The following is a 9047-nucleotide window of genomic DNA, read 5'->3' as shown; positions in this document are numbered from 1 at the left end:
AATTATTTGTATTTTTTGTAATTGCCACCTCTCTGTTTTTCACGTACGCCTCCCCCTCCCCATTTCCTGGTTAACATCACATAAAACAGATATGGCGACATGCAGCTTGTTATGTCTCACTACTGTAATAAACCATGTCTTTGCACTAAGCAGATGGTCTCAAAGACGTAATGGCCGGATAATCTGTAGTGCACATCTATCTGGGATAGAATCATACACTGTACTATGTCCTTTGTGGTCATTGGCACATATAGAAGAATGGGGGTCCCAGAAGAATGGGGTCCCAGAGCAAAGATGAAAACATGCCTCTTATTATGGAGCCAAGTTTTGCCATCAGGATACAAGTATTTTTTATGACCTTTTGGCCAATTTCTCACCCCATGATTACTAGCAATGCCATACATAATTAACATTAACTCCTGCACGGGTTCTGATAATGGGATAGACTAAGACTGGGACCCCATACTCCAGGGGCCCCATAGCTCTGTATGGTCAGCTTCGATTGTATGTACACCCTGGTCATGCCTTCAGTAGGTGAGAAAAAAGATTCAAGTGCAATTCTTTATAATAAACTAAATTTTAGCACTCAATGTTAGTCCGCTGCACCGAAAGCCAGCAATATACTATAATTCATTAAGAAAGGCATGGCTTCAAGAATTTTTTTATATATTCCACCATAATAATGGACTACTATAGTGCAACTGCACCTTGAGATTGTAGCTCAGTTTTGAGCTCCAGTCCTCAAAAAGAGAGCAGAAGATGGTACAAAAAAGGACATCCTGATTAGTACGAGGTTCGGTTAATTAATTCACCCTAGTAGAGAGGTATGTGATAGCTTTATCCACATATACAAATGGTCCCTAAAAATTTGAGGCAATAAATGATTCTTTTCAAGAAACCACATAGAGAACATTTAGTCACTGTGTAAGGGGATATATTATGTCCTTGCTTTTTTACTCGTTCCGGGAACGTATGCTCTGTTTGACGTAATGTTTTATTGCTGATTTGTGATGCTGTAAAATGTCCCATGTTTTATGTATTTACTGTTGCTGCTATGTACATATTTATTATTGTAAGTGTTTAGTAAGTAGGGACAGTGTAGTACACGTTTATGGCCACAAGATGGGGAACATTATAATTCTAGGTATAGCATTGTACATAGTATGGTAGGAAATTAGCATAGGAATTCACAGAGTAAATAGTTAATGTAGGAGGGGTCAGCTGCAGCTAAGAGGGAGAACTTCTTCATAGGAGTTAGACGGGCCACGGTGCCCAAACCGCCTGAACGGGCTTAAGTGCCCAGAATTATAGCACAGACTTAAGTGTCCAGAAACATAGCAGTGACCATGCAACGTTTAAGGGAGAAGCCCAGGAATCCTTGGTTACTGGACAGAATGGTGGGGAATCACAGCAGGCTTGGAACAGAAGCTTAAAGCAGAAACAGTGGCAACACGGGGCCGCAGGTGGCTCCATTATGTGGCAACTTATAGCTTGGGCATTTGCCCTCAGAACAGGGGTGAAACGACTGAGGGAACTTCCAAATGCAGTAAGTGTGGACCGAGAAAACGCTGTGTCACCACAGGAGACAGTACAGAAGGGCAGGTCTCTCACCATGTGGCAACTGACTTCGGAAACAGATGATCTTGCTTCTGGGGTGAAACAGGCAGGAGAGTGTCTATCCATGGCAGAGCTATACAGGGAGGACCCTGAGGAACCGTATGAGGCGGTCCGTCCCGGGAACGTGCTGTGTGAGTGAAAGAAGTACAGGGAAAGAGGAAGAGATGTGCAATGTGGAACATGTGATTAATGCTGTGAAATACTTGGATGTGCTGAGAAGTGAATACAGTAAAGTTGTCCTTTTGAAAGTTGAAATAGACTGTGACGCAATTCATACAAAACCGTTTGCAGATAGCCTTCAGTGGCGCAGAAGGGATCCGAATGATGCTGGACCTGAAGTCACAGGTATTCTGACTAATGGATATTGTTTTCATGTGATGGGAAGCCAGGGCCCAGATGCCCCGGTTTCCTCAGCCATGACTATGGCCCTGGCCCTCCCTCACAACTGCTTATGTGGCGCCCCTGAGGATTCAGTTGCCACAGAGGTACTGCACCTCCTCCTGAGGTGTGCTGCCCACCATCCAGGTGAGTTGGAGGCTCCTAACCACGCTCCAACACTCGCATCCCACACAAAAGAGTAGTTCAGCAAAGCCACATTGCGGCTCCCTTCTTGGAGTGTAGCAGAGCACCTTTGGTGGCTCCCTACTTGGAACACGAAACGTGCTGGGAGGTGGGTGGAGTTTAGAATACATAAAGAGCGGGAAGAGTCAGTCGGTCAGTCAGTGAGGGAGAGAGAGAGAGTCACTCGGAGAGGAGTGAAGATCCCTGGAAGAGGGATGGAGGAAGGAGTGCTGCAGCTGCCTCAGTGATCTGAGCCAGCTGGCACAGGAAAGGAAAGAAAAAGACATTAGAATGAAACCTGACCTTCCATGAGAGAGAGGGATTAGTACGGAACGAAGGAGTAAAAGGGAACACAGAGGACGTGGGTTAGAGGAAGAACCCTGCCTAGAAGCTCTAAGCGCATGGCCGGGGCCCGATCCCCGAGGTTGTATGGATACTGAAGGTCCTGCAGCAGACACCGGTGGAGTAGTGGGCTGTAAATGCACTACTCCCATCTAAAACTTGGGGGCACAACAGCAACTTGGATAGTGAGCCGGGACTCAGGAGTAAGGAGTCCCCGAAGCAGGCTACAGCTGTCTGCCGTACAAGTAGAGTTCTTGGGAACATCTGTGAGGAGGAACTCCAGTGTAACTCAGTACTTGGAGTACTTCACTTAAAGGTGCTATAGAGGAGACGTTCAGAAAGGTACATGTTGGCGGAGTGTTAGAAGGGAGCATCCTATCTTGCCTGGAGGTTGACTGAGCCCAGGACCCGGAGGACACAGCACGGAGGCAGGCATCTGTGTGAATTGCAGACTGTGAGTAAAGCTTTGGAACTACATGCCCTGGTGTCCTCCACTTATTCCCGCATCACTACACCCCGCACTACTACATCTGGGCACCGGCCTCTACACCGCCTGTGCCTCTCCTCCATTGCTACATCTACACTGCCCTGGGACTACAGCTCCACCTGTGGGGAGCTTCACAATCTTGGCTGCAACCCACCACCAGTCCCAGAGGATCTGCATGCAGCGTCGGCTTAACACCTCACTTGCCGAACACCACAGGTGGCGTCACGAACTATTCATAAACTTTATTTCATTGTTCATTCATCCCCTTTTTGCCATGGAGCCCCAAGGCCACAGGTCGGGTCACAGCTTCTGTGACAACTCCCACTGAGATCAACGGGCCTGGTACCGAGTACCCCACTAGGCCCTGGTGGGGCGCTCCATTCTGGCGTCACGAACAGGATGACGAGACCCGATGCCATCGGGTTCTGTGTGCATAGGATTTGTCAAACTTAAAACTTTTGAGAATGTGCAGAAGACCCAATTTGATAGACTGTGTAATGAATACAAAAAATGGCCGACAGCCTGGAGAAGAAGGGCGTGATCATATGGGTGGTCCTAAGAAAAGAGCGCGGACTGTCCTGGGCCTTCCCTGTCTAAACTTCTATGCCACAGCAACATGGCCCACCGCCTGAGGGGTTCATATACTGGCTTGGTATGGAGGCGCTGTTAGAAGACACCGCCCCAAGAAGGAGGGGCAGAAGCCAGTGGCAGGAAAGGGGACAAGGCAGGAAGAAGAACGCCAGAATGCCATGATGGGAGAAGAGGGAAGGAGGCCTGCGGAGCGCGGGGAGGCTGAGCTGGATCTCCCCGGCGCCAAGGCTGAAGGCTCGGACCCTGCTTCTAGGCTGAATCGCCGGCAGCTAGAGGAAGAGGTTGCCTGGATGACCCAACGTTTGCAGCTGAGGCTGGAGGCCTTGTGGAGGTTGAACTGGCAGCATGCCCAGGAGGGGCCTGCGCCAGCGGTAACGCTGTCACCGGTACCCGTTGCTGCAATACCAGAGCTTCCCCGGGCAGACGCCATGGAGCCTGCCGCCGCTGCCACACCACCGACAGCATCCGGAGTCCCTTCTCTGCCGACACCACCGGAGGAATTGTATGAGGCCCCGGGAGCCGAAGAGGAAGAAGAGGAGCTCCTGCTCCGACCTGATGCGGCCGTGCAGGTCCCACCAGAGACCCCTGCGGACCCGGAGCCGCCATTAGCTCCACCGTCGTCCCCGGTGTCCCACCGGACAGCGTCCACCACCACTATGCCTGCACCGGAGCAGAGACCGCACCGCCAGGAGGCACTAGGTATATACCCCGGCCCTCCTAATGGGTTACCCCCGAGTTCATGTTGTCAGAGGCTGGCTTGCGGGAACTCGAAATGGGGCAGTTGGAAGAGTCCGCTGGGGCACTAGACTGTCGGAAATGGGGAGGTGGAAGAGGTCCTTACTGAGAAGGGTACGGCTGGAACAGGTGCGCACGATTCGGCGTCTTCGGGGAGTGGAGGAGTCTAGGTCGCTTCGGGATAGTGACCTCGGGATCCCTTGGCTGCCGAGTCCCCATGTAGTCGCCTATCAGCGCCAGCAAGCTGCGGCATCCCTCGGTGCTAGGCCACGCACCAGAGCAACAGAGCCACCTACCCATGAGGAACAGTTTATGGGTATCGATATACATCATGGGTTCCCTTTACCACAGCTTCAAGGCCCTAGGCGGCAATCGCACCAGTTACCACCACCATGCCCTTTGGCAAGCAACCAGCAACAAGATGAAGACACCCAAAGCTTCACCCCTGGTAGCAGTTCCAGTCCAGAAACCCCAGGAAGGGACCACAATTAGTCAAAATGCTACTTTAAAATAAATCTCATTGCCCAGGAGGGTATATGCACAGTTGTGCCATTGTTCTCTATTTTTGCACCAGTTTCCTATTTTTGGTTATCATGTCCTAGTTTATTTTCCTAGAGTTGCCCTGTTTTGTTGGCAGCCTTCACACTTGAACTGTGGAGATCATGAACGTTGAATGGTCCAGAACTGTTATTGTATATAGTTTGCACCTCTTTAGGTGCTCTCTCTTCGTTTTACGTAGGACTCTCTTTTGGGACATTTCCAGACGCGATTGCCGGACCAGTGTCTATCTTTGCACTTGATAATAAAGCTCAATGTTATTCTCTGAATAAGAAGCTAGAACGTAATAGTGTATAATGAAAGTATTAATGACAGATTTTATAGAAGTATATTGAGAAAGAGACATAGTGAATGTTTTATAGAGTTTTTGAATAAAGATGTTGAGAATGTGAATGCAGAATTGAAAATTAAAGGTGACGCACCAGGTATCTACGGTTGTCGTCCTAAGTCTAGAAGAGACAGTGAAAAGTAGAAAATGTGAAAGATAATGGAAAGAGATGTGTTGCTAGAAAATGAGAATTGATATTGAGTTTGCTTATATAGCACTTTACATTAGGTAGCGTGATTTAAAAAGTTTAGACAGTTAATTTGTTTGTAACATTCAAGAAACCGTGCCTCCTATAGTAGGAAGTTTAGTATAAGAAATGTTTATTCAGCATTACCAAAATTTTGTATGTTCCTGTATTGTTAACTCTGTTTGATTTGCAGCCTGCGGACGTGCTGTGTTTAACGGGGGGGTAATGTGGCGCCCCTGAGGATTCAGTTGCCACAGAGGTACTGCACCTCCTCCTGAGGTGTGGTGCCCCACCATCCATGTGAGTTGGAGGCTCCTAACCACGCTCCAACACTCGCATCCCACACAACAGAGTAGTTCAGCAAAGCCACATTGCGGCTCCCTGCTTGGAGTGTAGCAGAGCACCTTTGGTGGCTCCTTGCTTGGAACACGAAATGTGCTGGGAGGCGGGTGGAGTTTAGAATACATAAAGAGCGGGAAGAGTCAGTCGGTCAGTCAGTGAGGGAGAGAGAGAGAGTCACTCAGAGAGGAGTGAGGATCCCTGGAAAAGGGATGGAGGAAGGAGTGCTGCAGCTGCCTCAGTGATCTGAGCCAGCTGGCACAGGAAAGGAAAGAAGGAGAAAGACATTAGACTGAAACCTGACCTTCTATGAGAGAGAGGGATTAGTACGGAACGAAGGAGTAAAAGGGAACACAGAGGACATGGGTTAGAGGAAGAACCCTGCCTAGAAGTTCTAAGCGCAAGGCCGGGGCCCGATCCTCGAGGTTGTATGGATACTGAAGGTCCTGCACCAGACACCGGTGGAGTAGTGGGCTGTAAATGCACTACTCCCATCTAAGACTTGGGGGCACAACAGCAACTTGGATAGTGAGCCAGGTCTCAGGAGTAAGGAGTCCCCGAAGCAGGCTACAGCTGTCTGCCGTACAAGTAGAGTCCTTGGGAACATCTGTCAGGAGGCACTCCAGTGTAACTCAGTACTAGGAGTACATCACTTAAAGGCGCTATAGAGGAGACGTTTAGAAAGGTACATGTTGGCGGAGTGATGGAAGGGAGCATCTTATCTTGCCTGGAGGTTGACTGAGCCCAGTACCCAGAGGACACAGCATGGAGGCAGGCATCTGTGTGAATTGCAGACTGTGAGTAAAGCTTTGGAACTACATGCCCTGGTGTCCTCCACTTATTCCTGCATCACTACACCCCGCACTACTACATCTGGGCACCGGCCTCTACACCGCCTGTGCCTCTCCTCCATTTCTACAGCTACACTGCCCTGGAACTACAGCTCCACCTGTGGGGAGCTTCACCATCTTGGCTGCAACCCACCACCAGTCCCAGAGGATCTGCATGCAGCGTCGGCCTAACACCTCACTTGCCGAACACCACAGGTGGCGTCACGAACTATTCATAAAATGTATTTAATTGTTCATTCATCCCCTTTTTGCCATGGAGCCCCAGGGCCATGGGCCGGGTCACAGTTTCCGTGACAACTCCCATTGAGATCAACGGGCCCGGTACCGAGTACCCCACTAGGCCCTGGTGGGGCGCTCCACTTACACCTGGGCCAGCAAAAAGAGCAGGATTCTTTGCCATCTGTCTGAAGGATCATTGGCATTCGTTGCAATGAATCAGAAGTTATTGATTTTATTCGGCTTCATATATTGCTTCCATTAAACAAGCATTTATCTTGTGGTTTCTCCAGCAGGAAATTGCAATTATGGAAAAGAGAGATGGAGGAGAAGACATCCATCAATCATCTGAAAAGAGATTTCCTGTTTAGACGTAAAGCATCTTTATTATAAAAAGGGCAATTTGAAGGGTGTCTTTGTGATATACTACGTTCAACGAAAATCGGCAATGTATCCTGTGGATCCAGAGATGAGTTTGGTGCAGGGGGGTAGCTATGGGGGTAAAGAGGTAGCAGTCTTAACTTATTGCTTCTCGGCCTTTTGGCTAAGATCAAGTGTAGTATCTTTCAAAAAGGCGGCTTTGGCCTCGGCGGCCCTAGTAGACCGATACAATGCACACTGGGGTTTGGCACTTGTTAGTACACTAGGTGGCTCATATAGTCATCTGGTGGAAAGCATAGCCCCAGGATCAATGCCATTGGGCCAGGGAAGATTGAAAGCCTGAAGTGTGAAGTGCCCCTGGAGTGGTAACCCTGGGGTGCCTTAACTTCCTGGGATTGGGAAAACCACTTGAGTTTCACTTTTACACAGGCACATTTTCTTTCTTCATGCACACACCCTTATTCCGGGCCTTTTGGCCTTAGGATGGGGAGTTTTTAAAGCTTCAAAATTAAGCCTCTACGTTAAAGGTGACAATTTCTTGTCTCCTTTGCATCGCCAGAGCAGAAAGCTTGATTAAAATATAAAATGCAACATTAAAAGAACCCAGAGAGAGATGCATTATTATTATCGACGGTGTTATCAGTATTTGTGATAGAGCTACAATGCAATTTTTGTCCTTTACAGAGAGTCATGTGCCTTTCCTGCTTTTCCTTATCTCTTATTGCACCTTTCAGTATTTGATTTTATGCTTGGCTTCAAAACGCAAAGTAAAGGGCTGTGTCAATATTTGCCTCACTCCTTAAAAAGCACGATTGGGAGTCGGACTGCTCAGGCGGAGTAGAGCAGGTGTTTGATGTGGAGATTGGGTTTACGCTCCCACGTGGACATCATGACAGTTTTATTAAGGCACTTTACAACATGTAGGGAAAAATTCCACCTATTTATGTCAGGACACTACTCTATAATGTTAATACACACATAGCAGAGTTGAGTTTGTATTTCGGTAGTTTAACTACTTTTATAGGATAATCAATTGGTGGTGTATAACAAATTGTCCCACTATGGGGAATTTAAAGTAGTTCTCTAGGAATCGAAAACAATAACTGAAGGAAATGTCATTAGAAATAAAATCCTAAATATATTTTATTATAAAATCACAATTGTTTTGTCTAGAGAGGTAATCACTATAGAATTATAAGGGTCATCATCTTTTTACACTGGAATGTTAGGAAAGAAGCCTGTGAGCATGTGCAGTAGCAAGGTCCACTGCTGTGACCTGGAGATATAGTGATATTGAGAAAAACAGTGTACACAGAATATTGACCAGCCTCTTCTTACCTCAGCTCCTTTGGTATCTCCAGTATTAGATCAGATAGACAGGGTGGACAGGAGTGTGAGCAGACTCTTCTTACATCAGCTCCTATGGTATCTCCAGTATTAGATCAGATAGACAGGATGGACGGCAGTGTGAGCAGTATCTTCTTACCTCAGCTTCTCTGGTATCTCCAGTATTAGATCAGACAGACATGGTGGACAACAGTGTGAGCAGTCTCTCCTTACCTCAACACATCTGGTATCTTCAGTATTAAATCAGGGTGGAAAGCAGTGAGAGCAGACTCTTCTTACCTCAGCGCTTCTTTTATCTCCAGTATTAGATCAAATAGACAGGGTGGACAGCAGAGTGAGCGGGCTCTTCTTACCTCAGCACCCCTGGTATCTCCAGTCTTGCCAACTATAAAGAAGAGTGATGAGCTTCTACCCATAGCCATTGAGGAAGTGCACTGTCAATGATGAGCTGGCAAGAGAGAGCTCTTTTGATGGTTTGTCACATTTCTTAAGAGCTGAGGGAGCTCA

At 47.9% G+C, this 9047-nt stretch overlaps 1 pseudogene; it reads left to right on the top strand.

The window, feature by feature from the left end:
- Nucleotides 1-7336: 7336 nt before the first annotated feature.
- Nucleotides 7337-7421, top strand: LOC141074330 (U2 spliceosomal RNA; annotated as a pseudogene).
- Nucleotides 7422-9047: the final 1626 nt, after the last annotated feature.

The sequence above is a fragment of the Dendrobates tinctorius genome, unplaced genomic scaffold, assembly GCF_039654945.1.
Source record: "Dendrobates tinctorius isolate UK_male_01 unplaced genomic scaffold, ASM3965494v1 ptg000014l, whole genome shotgun sequence".
NCBI classification, from domain to species: Eukaryota; Metazoa; Chordata; class Amphibia; order Anura; family Dendrobatidae; genus Dendrobates; species Dendrobates tinctorius.
The sequence above is the reverse complement of the archived record's forward strand: the minus strand, read 5'-3'. Positions and strand labels throughout refer to the sequence as shown.